This window comes from Dipteris shenzhenensis, chromosome 7, assembly GCF_047967505.1.
Source record: "Dipteris shenzhenensis isolate YYH24624 ecotype China chromosome 7, Dip_SZ_1.0, whole genome shotgun sequence".
Classification (NCBI taxonomy): domain Eukaryota; kingdom Viridiplantae; phylum Streptophyta; class Polypodiopsida; order Gleicheniales; family Dipteridaceae; genus Dipteris; species Dipteris shenzhenensis.
This window is the reverse complement of record NC_141602.1, coordinates 34,489,665-34,502,398: the sequence shown is the minus strand read 5'-3', so window position 1 is coordinate 34,502,398 and position 12,734 is coordinate 34,489,665.

Below are 12,734 nucleotides of genomic sequence, written 5' to 3'. Positions count from 1 at the left end.
TATCAGCGGCAGGATGGGGGAGAGATTCACCCTCGAGCGCTCGGTGCGTTAGGGCTGCCCGCTTGCGCCCTACCTCTTCCTATTTTGGCCTGAGGCCATGACTCATTTCCTACAAGCCCGTACCACTGGTCTTCGAGGGATGCATCTCCCTATTCGGGACGATGCAGAACTTCTGGACTCCAAGTATGCAGATGACACGGCCCTATATGTGCAGGATGATATCGAGTCACTGGAGCGAGTGAGACTGTCTTTAGAGGTTTTTTGCCTAGCTGCTGGGGCAAAAATCAACTGGCATAAGTCAGTTGGTTTTCTTACGGATCCGGGAGCCAGCTCACAGTGGGGTATTTTCCTGGTGTTTCGCTGGATCCCTAGAGGATAGACGACACATTACCTGGGATTCCAGGTAGGTCTAAATATAATGCAGGCTCAGCAGTTCTTACCGGTCCTAGTCTCCATACGACAGAAACTAGCCTTCTAGAGCACAGCTCAGCTATCTTTGGCAGGTAGGGCCCTTGTGGTCAATCAGGTCCTTCTTGCCACCCCTTGGTACGTGGCATCTTGCTGGTGTTTCTCGAGATCATGTGTAGCCCAGCTGAGGAGACTAGTGCGAAACTTTCTTTGGTCTAGCTCAGATGGTTCCGGCACCACCAGAGCCCAGGTCACCTGGCGGACGATCATTCTCCCCTAGACAGAGGGCGGTCTTGGCATCATAGATCCAGAACTGTATAGTCAAGCATTACTTGGCAAGTTAGTCATCCGTGATCTGACCCCAGGAGGGCAGACGTGGAAGCTCTTGCTTCAGCATGGTCTCAGCACGTGTACCCCTAGAGAGGGGGTGATTGGTAGCTGTCTATCCGGTGGATTTTCACTTCAGCCCCACTAACTCAGCCCCATTCCCCCTTCCTCCGTGGCCTCATCTTGGTCTGGAGGAAGTTGCGGCATAGCCTCTCTCAGGTTCCCCCTAGCTGCCGAGAGGAGATAGACAGACAGCCCTTGATCTGGAGCAGCCAGGTGACAGATGATACAGGTCGCGAGCTTGGAGAGAGATCCCATATCCCATGGGCACTCTAGGCGCGTGGGCCTACATGCTCGCTCCAAGTTTGGAGGGACATCTATAGCCAATTGAGCCCAGGCGAGCTGGCAGCAGTAGTATGTATGGCACATGGGATCCAGGCTCGGCGAGCGGAGATCGATGCTACCATTCCTGCAGGTTGGAGGATTCCCATGATCACCAGACAGCTCCTCCCGGGAGATGAGAGGTGGCTAGGGAAGTTCACACCCCATGGCATTCCTTTGGTGGTTGCAGGCCATTTCTCGAACTCCTCGATTCACTTCTTCTCCATTGCCGATGGTAGCCATCTCCAGAGCAGAGAGGTCGTGATCGACCCCCAGCTTCCCTGGCAGCGCCTTCGCATCATAGGGCTGCAAGGGAAATTGTGGCATATAGACCCCCTGATTATGTAGGACCAGGACTGGAGACTCTGGATTTGGGAGGGCCGCTCCTTGACAGAGGTGGAGTGGGACCCAGGGGATTGGCGCTGGCCACCACTGGAGACCTCAAAGGACCCTACCCCTTCTTCTCATATAGTGCACGTACTGGCAGGCATGCTCTTGGGGCTCTCTAGCACAGGCTGCCCACACAGGCACATAGTTGGTATGCCCAAGGGATATCTCTGGTTTTTCTATGCACATTCTGGAAGACTCTTTGGGCAAGCTGGCGGCCGAGGAAGATCTCTTACTTTCTTTGGATGGTGGCCCACAAGGGGCTACCAGTTGGCAGATGGCTGAGGCAGATGGGGCAGGAGGGGCACTACCAGATGTGTTTTCGGAGGAGGAGTCCCTGAAGCACTGCCTTTGGAGCTGCTCGCATGCTCAGACAGTGTGGAAGGGAGTCATGGGGATCTTAGCGAGGGCTGCACCCAAGCTAGGATCGGTCACTTGGGGAGCCATTTGCTGGTGTAGCACCGAGATGGGACTCACTTGGCTTATGAGTTCTCTAGCCAGGATCCAGTTTTCTTCATCACGTAGGCCACCTGGGCATACATGGACAGCTTCCCTTGGCATCTTACAGAGACAGATGCAGGAGCGATGACTTGGCACCCAGTTTGGGAGATCATAGGGAGTATTGTAGGCTGGCACATCTGGACTTCCAGATGAGAGTGCTCTCAACGGAAGCAAGAACGGAAGAAGGAGAGAGAGAGACAGAGAGCCACACAAGTTTTGGTGGGTGCAGAACCACCCTAATCTTCTTTTTCATTCATTTATATATGTGTTTGAGTATTGTACATAACTGGGGTTAAGGCACAGTGACCTTTAACCCCACAACCTCCCACTTAAAGGACAATGTGCCTTTAAGGGAGAACAACCAGTGAGCATACTATCCAATGCCCATCAATACACGACAATACTCAAACTGCTGACTAGGTAGACTCTTCGTCAGCATATCTGTAGGGTTATCATCTATATGAACCTTGACAAGCTCTATGCGCTTGTCCTTAAGTACCTCCCTGATGAAATGGTACCTGATCTCAATGTGTTTGGTCTTTGCATGAAAGACCGGATTCCGTGCTAGCTGAATAGCACTCATGGAATCACTATGCAATGTCGGTACACCTGTATGAATCCCCAAATCTCCCACTAGCCGATCAAGCCATATAGCCTCCTTGCAACCCTCTGTGGCTGCAACATACTCAGCCTCTGTGGTAGACAAAGCAACGCACTTCTGTGCGCGAGACATCCACGACACTGCACCACCTGCAAAGGTGAACACATAACCAGAAGTGGATCTCCTACTATCCACATGCCCTGCATAGTTTGAATCTGTGTACCCAAGTACACACATGTCTCCTTTACCAAAGCAAATGCACATCTCCTTGGTACCCTTCATGTACCTCATGATGCACTTAACTGCCTCCCAATGCCTCTTTCCTGGATTAGCCATATACCGGCTAACAACTCCCACTGCAAATGCAATGTCTGGTCTAGTAGCTATCATAGCATACATAAGACTCCCAACTGCTGATGCATAAGGAACCTTGGCCATCATGGCCCTCTCCTCATCTGATTTGGGACTATCTGTATGACTCAGTTTCACATATGGAGGCAATGGAGTACTCACTGCCTTCCCCCTCTCCATATTGAAACGCTGCAATACTTTTGTAACATACTCTTTTTGTGAAAGCCAAAGGAGTTTTCTACTCCGATCACGCGTGATGCGCATACCAAGAATATGACCTGCAAGTCCCAAATCCTTCATATCAAAAGCCTCATGCAACTTGGATTTTAAAGCATCTAGCTCATAAGTATTCTTGCTAGCCAATAGCATATCATCCACATATAGTGCCAAGATTATCAGGCTATTATCCTTAGCCCTTTTAGTGTAAAGGCAGTGATCAATTTCACTCCTTCTAAAACCCTGGGACCGAATGAAAGCATCAAACTTCTGATACCATTCTCTAGGTGCTTGCTTAAGACCATAGATACTCTTCTTCAGCTTGCAAACTAAATGCTCTTTGCCCTTTTCTTCAAAGCCTTCTGGCTGCACCATGTAAATTTCCTCATGCAAATCCCCATGCAAGAAAGCTGTCTTGACATCCATCTGCATAAGCTCCATATCCTCTGCCACCACTAGTCCAAGCATGCATCTAAGTGTGGTAATCTTCACAACTGGAGAGAATATCTCATCAAAGTCCACACCCTTCTCTTGCTTGAACCCTTTAGCAACCAAACGGGCCTTGTACCTAGGCACATCATCACCTGTGACCTTCATTTTGTAGACCCATTTACATGGCAATGCTTTCTTTCCATGTGGCAAAGAAACCAAGTCCCAAGTCTTATTCTTCATAAGTGAACTCATCTCTGATTGCATAGCATACTCCCACTTGCGTTGATCCTCACGCATCATAGCCTCTTTGTAGCAAGAAGGCTCCCCGCAATCAGTAAGCATCACATAGTCTACCCCTGGAACAAATCTATCAGGCAGTCTAGACACTCTAGATGATCTTCTCAAGGGCATTTCAGCTTGCTGTCCCAGTTCCATATCAGCCACATTTGGCTCATCATTTCCACCAATAGATGATTCATCATCTACCCTTGATTGTATACCTGTGGGAGTACTTGGTTGTACCATTTCTTGCACATTTGGTGCATGGACAGCTTGCTGTCTATCAACATATGCAGGTGGATTCACATCCTGGAAAGTGATTCTCCTCATTTCCACATCCCTCATGGGTGCCTTATGCATCTTCTTCTCATTGAGTGAAGACCACATCATGGCTGTGTATGATCTTCTTTTCTTCTGGATCCCAGAGACGATAGCCCATCTCTCCACTTTCACCATAACCCAGAAAGATGCATTTTCTAGACTTAGGATCTAGCTTCTTTCGAAGCTCTTTTGGCACATGTGCATATGCCTCACTGAGAGTGCTCTCAACGGAAGCAAGAACGGAAGAAGGAGAGAGAGAGACAGAGAGCCACACAATTTCTGGTGGGTGCAGAACCACCCTAATCTTCTTTTTCATTCATTTATATATGTGTTTGAGTATTGTACATAACCGGGGTTAAGGCACAGTGACCTTTAACCCCCACAACCTCCCACTTAAAGGACAATGTGCCTTTAAGGGAGAATAACTAGTGAGCATACTATCCAATGCCCATCAATACACGACAATACTCAAACCGCTGACTAGGTAGACTCTTCGTCAGCATATCTGCAGGGTTATCATCTGTATGAACCTTGACAAGCTCTATGCGCTTGTCCTCAAGTACCTCCCTGATGAAATGGTACCTGACCTCAATGTGTTTGGTCTTTGCATGAAAGACCGGATTCCGTGCTAGCTGAATAGCACTCATGGAATCACTATGCAATGTCGGTACACCTGTATGAATCCCCAAATCTCCCACTAGCCGATCAAGCCATATAGCCTCCTTGCAACCCTCTGTGGCTGCAACATACTCAGCCTCTGTGGTAGACAAAGCAACGCACTTCTGTGCGCGAGACATCCACGACACTGCACCACCTGCAAAGGTGAACACATAACCAGAAGTGGATCTCCTACTATCCACATGCCCTGCATAGTCTAAATCTATGTACCCAAGTACACGCATGTCTCCTTTACCAAAGCAAATGCACATCTCCTTGGTACCCTTCATGTACCTCATGATGCACTTAACTGCCTCCCAATGCCTCTTTCCTGGATTAGCCATATACCGGCTAACAACTCCCACTGCAAATGCAATGTCTGGTCTAGTAGCTATCATAGCATACATAAGATTCCCAATTGCTGATGCATAAGGAACCTTGGCCATCATGGCCCTCTCCTCATCTGATTTGGGACTATCTGTATGACTCAGTTTCACATATGGAGGCAATGGAGTACTCACTGCCTTCCCCCCCTCCATATTGAAACGCTGCAATACTTTTGTAACATACTCTTTTTGTGAAAGCCAAAGGAGTTTCCTTCTCCGATCACGCGTGATGCGCATACCAAGAATATGACCTGCAAGTCCCAAATCCTTCATATCAAAGGCCTCATGCAACTTGGCCTTTAAAGCATCTAGCTCATAAGTATTCTTGCTAGCCAATAGCATATCATCCACATATAGTGCCAAGATTATCAGGCTATTATCCTTAGCCCTTTTAGTGTAGAGGCAGTGATCAATTTCACTCCTTCTAAAACCCTGGGACCGAATGAAAGCATCAAACTTCTGATACCATTCTCTAGGTGCTTGCTTAAGACCATAGAGACTCTTCTTCAGCTTGCAAACTAAATGCTCTTTGCCCTTTTCTTCAAAGCCTTCCGGCTGCACCATGTAAATTTCCTCATGCAAATCCCCATGCAAGAAAGCTGTCTTGACATCCATCTGCATAAGCTCCATATCCTCTGCTGCCACTAGTCCAAGCATGCATCTAAGTGTGGTCATCTTCACAACTGGAGAGAATATCTCATCAAAGTCCACACCCTTCTCTTGCTTGAACCCTTTAGCAACCAAACGGGCCTTGTACCTAGGCACATCATCACCTGTGACCTTCATTTTGTAGACCCATTTACATGGCAATGCTTTCTTTCCATGTGGCAAAGAAACCAAGTCCCAAGTCTTATTCTTCATAAGTGAACTCATCTCTGATTGCATAGCATACTCCCACTTGCGTTGATCCTCACGCATCATAGCCTCTTTGTAGCAAGAAGGCTCCCCGCAATCAGTAAGCATCACATAGTCTACCCCTGGAACAAATCTATCAGGCAGTCTAGACACTCTAGATGATCTTCTCAAGGGCATTTCAGCTTGCTGTCCCAGTTCCATATCAGCCACATTTGGCTCATCATTTCCACCAATAGATGATTCATCATCTACCCTTGATTGTATACCTGTGGGAGTACTTGGTTGTACCATTTCTTGCACATTTGGTGCATGGACAGCTTGCTGTCTATCAACATATGCAGGTGGATTCACATCCTGGAAAGTGATTCTCCTCATTTCCACATCCCTCATGGGTGCCTTATGCATCTTCTTCTCATTGAGTGAAGACCACATCATGGCTGTGTATGATCTTCTTTTCTTCTGGATCCCAGAGATGATAGCCCATCTCTCCACTTTCACCATAACCCAGAAAGATGCATTTCCTAGACTTAGGATCTAGCTTCTTTCGAAGCTCTTTTGGCACATGTGCATATGCCTCACACCCAAATATACACAAATGAGAGTAAGAGGGCTTCTTGCCACTCCATGCCTCTTCAGGAATACCACCATCCAAACTCTTACTAGGTGATCTATTGATCACATGCACTGCAGTCTTCATTGCCTCAGCCCAAAAACCACCAGAAAGACTTGCATTGGAAAGCATGCATTGCAACCTTTCTTGAATGGTACGATTCATCTTTTCTACAACTGGATTTTACTCTGGAGTACGAGGGGATGTGAGCTCCCTCTTAATCCCACGTGTATCACAGAAATGCTGAAAGTCATGAGAGAGATACTCTCCACCATTGTCAGTCCGTAGGCATTTAAGCATTCTACCTGACTAATTCTCAACCAAGGCCAGCCATTTCTGAAATACCTGGAACACATCACTCTTCCGAGCTATAGCATAAGCCCACACTTTCCTAGTTGCATCATCAATGAATGTCACATAGTATTCAGCCCCGCCTAATGACCGTGTAGGCATGGGACCACATACGTCTGAATGCACCAAATCAAGCATTTCAAACTCTTTCTTTCCCCTTCTTTTATGGGCTGATTTAGTCTGCTTCCCATAGAGACAGTGCTCACAAAATTCAAAATCAGAGAAACTCAAATGCGGTACATAACCCAAACGGCATAAGAGTTTCATTCCATTCTGGCTCATGTGCCCCAACCTGCAATGCCACAAAGAAGTGCTTGGCTGCTCGGTTATTGCAACAACATGATCAAATACCCCTGATACATGTAAGGGATACAAAGTCCCACACTTGGCACCCCTAGCCAAAAGCATAGAGCCCTTTTGAATTTTCCAACTCTGAAAGCCAAAAGTGGTGTGAAAACCAGCATCATCTAGCTGACCCACTGAAATAAGACTCTTGGTCAGCTTAGGCACATGTCTCACATGTTTCAAAACAAATGCAGACCCATTTGCAAAAGAAAACTTTATGTCACCTACTCCCACTATGTCACATGCATAGTCATTTCCAAGATGCACACAACCTGTCTTTCCACTATCATAAGTGGAGAACCATTCCCTATGGGGAGTAACATGGAATGAAGCACCAGAATCCAAAATCCAATCCTGGGAATATGCATCATCTGAAGTGGTAAGCAACTCTGCAGATAAAGTAGACATGAAGAGAACATCATTGTCACTATCACGTGTGACTGCATTGATCTCCTCGATCTTCACTTTTCCTTTGTCCTCCCTTGGACTCTCTTCCTTTTGATTTGCACCCCAATTTGCATTCTTTTTCTTATGCTTTTGCTCTCTTTTCAGCTTGTAGCAATCCTTTTTCATATGGCCCTTCTTGCCACAATGGTAACACTCAATGTTCCGTGCCCTGGATTTGCTACGAGACTTCCCTCTTTCTTGGGACTTCCCCCTGAACTGTGATCTGCCCCTTTGCACATTTAAGGCTGCATCCTGCTTGTTGCCATCCATAGACTTCCGTCTAATCTCCTCGGCCAACAAGCTACCCACAACATCATCAAATTTCAGTACTCCACCAGGTGCAGAGTTACTGACAGCTGTACGGAAGGTATCCCATGAGGATGGCAATGAACATAAGAGAAATATTGCCTTAGTCTCCGCATCAAAATTCATTTTCTGAGCCTGAAGCTGGCTGAAAATAATATTGAATTCATTCAAGTGAGAAGCAATGGAGACCCCTTCCTTCATCTGTAGCTCAAACAACCTCTTCATGAGGTAAACTTTATTAGAGGCAGTTTCCTTCTCATAAGTGGCACACAGTTTCTTCCACAAATCTTCCGTAGTCTGCTCATTTACTACTGTGAAATAAACTGACTCTGCAAGATGAAGTCTAATAGTAGACTTTGCTAATGCATCCAACTCATTCCAATCATCCTCAGACATATCCACAGGCTTAGCTTCAATACCTGCCAAGGGTTTAATCTGCTTCTTTTGAATAAGCACATCCCTTATCTGTTCTTTCCACAAAGAAAAGTTTGTCCCATCAAACTTTTTAATGCTGAAAAACTCCTTTTCAGGCATGGAAGAGGATGCCATGATGCAAATAAAGCAAAATCCCAAATGCTAGTGCCTGCAAGAGAGAATCACACCAAATACCAGGTGCACCCAAATGTGTATGCCACAATAGAGTGAAATATCACCAAAACTCAAAACTCAAAGCATCAAAAGATGCATCTGACTCATGTGCATATACTATGCATCCATATGAGCAAATCTGGCCCAAAAGAAAATGCCAATAAGTGCCAAATGACTCAAGCATAAACACTGTCCACTGGCATATGCATCAATAATGTCTCATCCAAGAGAGCATAGCACTATCAGTGCATCACCTGCAATGTTTCAAAGCTATCCCTCAGCTTAAAATAGCATCCATGTGCAAAGCGTCGATAAAAATAGCATCCCACAAGGCAATTTAGGCCTATCAGCGCATCCAACAAGGACCGCAATGCATCCAAATGGCCTACAAATCATCCACTGCAACCCAATGCACACCACGAACTAGCGCACACTGCTCAAACTGCAACCAGAGTGATCTGCATAAGGTATGCTCAAGAAATCATAGTACCACGGTAATGAGCGCTACTGAAAATAGGACCTGAGATGCTTCAAAACATGGGCGCCATTGCATAATCGGGCTCAGCAAGAAAATCTGCAAATATCTCTCTTCTGCTAGAACTCCAAAATCCCAACCGATGAGTGAGAAATGGGAGTCAACACTTATCCACTGCCATGTGGCATAAATCTAAGGTTTCAAAACCTTAGTATGAAAAATGCATAACAGAGAGACGAAATCGAATACACAGAGATTTATAACTCTGAAAATCCTCCACCGAATCACGCAAGAACTGATAGGTAGGGGTTTTTGGGCGTCCGAAACGCAATGGGATAGACGGTTTTGGAAACCGTGGTCTCAATCACTGGGTCCAACACACGGATTGAAAAACGTTTTTGGAAACAGAGCTATCTGTAAACTCCACCGGAATGCGAATGATGAGCAACATAGAAGTTTTAGGACCTCCTGAGTCCACCGGAACTGACAGATCTGTAAATGGTTGCTCCAAACTTGAGTTCCAACACCCGGGCAAAAAATGCAGGAACTGACACAGTGAGTCAGAAATCCAATGAAATGATCCCAGATTCAAGAATGAAGGTGTTTCCAAGCTCCTGAAGTAATGTGGACACCAAAAGCAACCAATAGTTGCCTCTACAAGTCAATACGGAGTCTCTGTCATCGAACGGAACAGGGAAAAGCTCAAAAAACGACTTTTTCTTTGAAAGCTCTTAACAGTCTCTCAAAACCACTTCGTAAAGCCAAAGTGACTTTTCCAAAGGTTCCTCCAAGGTCTCTGCACACTCGGATGCAAGTAAAGTCACCCACAAAGCTTCCCAAAGAGCTTCTCCTTCCTCCCACAGAGCTGCTGAGCTTCCAGCATTCACGCACGCTCAGCTAGATCATCCGGGCTCTGATACCAGTTGAGAGTGCTCTCAACGGAAGCAAGAACGGAAGAAGGAGAGAGAGAGACAGAGAGCCACACAATTTCTGGTGGGTGCAGAACCACCCTAATCTTCTTTTTCATTCATTTATATATGTGTTTGAGTATTGTACATAACCGGGGTTAAGGCACAATGACCTTTAACCCCCACACTCACACCCAAATATACGCAAATGAGAGTAAGAGGGATTCTTGCCACTCCATGCCTCTTCAGGAATACCACCATCCAAACTCTTACTAGGTGATCTATTGATCACATGCACTGCAGTCTTCATTAGCTCAGCCCAAAAACCACCAGAAAGACTTGCATTGGAAAGCATGCATTGCAACCTTTCTTGAATGGTACGGTTCATCTTTTCTGCAACTGGATTTTGCTTTGGAGTACGAGGGGATGTGAGCTCCCTCTTAATCCCACGTGTATCATAGAAATGCTGAAAGTCATGAGAGAGATACTCTCCACCATTGTCAGTCCGTAGGCATTTAAGCGTTCTACCTGACTGATTCTCAACCAAGGCCAGCCATTTCTGAAATACCTGGAACACATCACTCTTTCGAGCTATAGCATAGGCCCACACTTTCCTAGTTGCATCATCAATGAATGTCACATAGTAATCAGCCCCACCTAATGACCGTGTAGGCATGGGACTGCATACATCTGAATGCACTAAATCAAGCTTTTCAAACTCTTTCTTTCCCCTTCTTTTATGGGCTGATTTAGTCTGCTTCCCATAGAGACAATGCTCACAAAATTCAAAATCAGAGAAACTCAAATGCGGTACATAACCCAAACGGCATAAGAGTTTCATTCCATTCTGGCTCATGTGCCCCAACCTGCAATGCCACAAAGAAGTGCTTGGCTGCTCGGTTATTGCAACAACATGATCAAATACCCCTGATACATGTAAGGGATACAAAGTCCCACACTTGGCACCCCTGACCAAAAGCATAGAGCCCTTTTGAATTTTCCAACTCTGAAAGCCAAAAGTGGTGTGAAAATCAGCATCATCTAGTTGACCCACTGAAATAAGACTCTTGGTCAACTTAGGCACATGTCTCACATGTTTCAAAATAAATGCAGACCCATTTGCAAAAGAAAACTTTATGTCACCTACTCCCACTATGTCACATGCATAGTCATTTCCAAGATGCACACAACCTGTCTTTCCACTATCATAAGTGGAGAACCATTCCCTATGGGGAGTAACATGGAATGAAGCACCAGAATCCAAAATCCAATCCTGGGAATATGCATCATCTGAAGTGGTAAGCAACTCTGCAGATAAAGTAGACATGAAGAGAACATCATTGTCACTATCACGTGTGACTGCATTGATCTCCTCGATCTTCACTTTTCCTTTGTCCTCCCTTGGACTCTCTTCCTTTTGACTTGCACCCCAATTTGCATTCTTTTTCTTATCCTTTTGCTCTCTTTTCAGCTTGTAGCAATCCTTTTTCATATGGCCCTTCTTGCCACAGTGGTAACACTCAATGTTTCGTGCCTTGGATTTGCTACGAGACTTCCCTCTTTCTTGGGACTTCCCCCTGAACTGTGATCTGCCCCTTTGCACATTTAAGGCTGCATCCTGCTTGTTGCCATCCATAGACTTCCGTCTAATCTCCTCAGCCAACAAGCTACCCACAAGATCATCAAATTTCAGTACTCCACCAGGTGCAGAGTTACTGACAGCTGTACGGAAGGTATCCCATGAGGATGGCAATGAACATAAGAGAAATATTGCCTTAGTCTCCGCATCAAAATTCATTTTCTGAGCCTGAAGCTGGCTGAAAATAATATTGAATTCATTCAAGTGAGAAGCAATGGAGACCCCTTCCTTCATCTGTAGCTCAAACAACCTCTTCATGAGGTAAACTTTATTAGAGGCAGTTTCCTTCTCATAAGTGGCACACAGTTTCTTCCACAAATCTTCCATAGTCTGCTCATTTACTACTGTGAAATAAACTGACTCTGCAAGATGAAGTCTAATAGTAGACTTTGCTAATGCATCCAACTCATTCCAATCATCCTCAGACATATTTGCAGGCTTAGCTTCAATCCCTGCCAAGGGTTTAATCTGCTTCTTTTGAATAAGCACATCCCTTATTTGCTCTTTCCACAAAGAAAAGTTTGTCCCATCAAACTTTTTAATGCTGAAAAACTCCTTTTCAGGCATGGAAGAGGATGCCATGATGCAAATGAAACAAAATCCCAAATGCTAGTCCCTGCAAGAGAGAATCACACCAAATACCAGGTGCACCCAAATGTGTATGCCACAATAGACTGAAATATCACAAAAGACTCAAAGCTCAAAGCATCAAAAAGATGCATCTGACTCATGTGCATATACTATGCATCCATATGAGCAAATCTGGCCCAAAAGAAAATGCCAATAAGTGCCAAATGACTCAAGCATAAACACTGTCCATTGGCATATACATCAATAATGTCTCATCCAAGAGAGCATAGCACTATCAGTGCATCACCTGCAATGTTTCAAAGCTGTCCCTCAGCATAAAATAGCATCCATGTGCAAAGCGTCCATAAAAAATAAGCATCCCATAAGGCAATT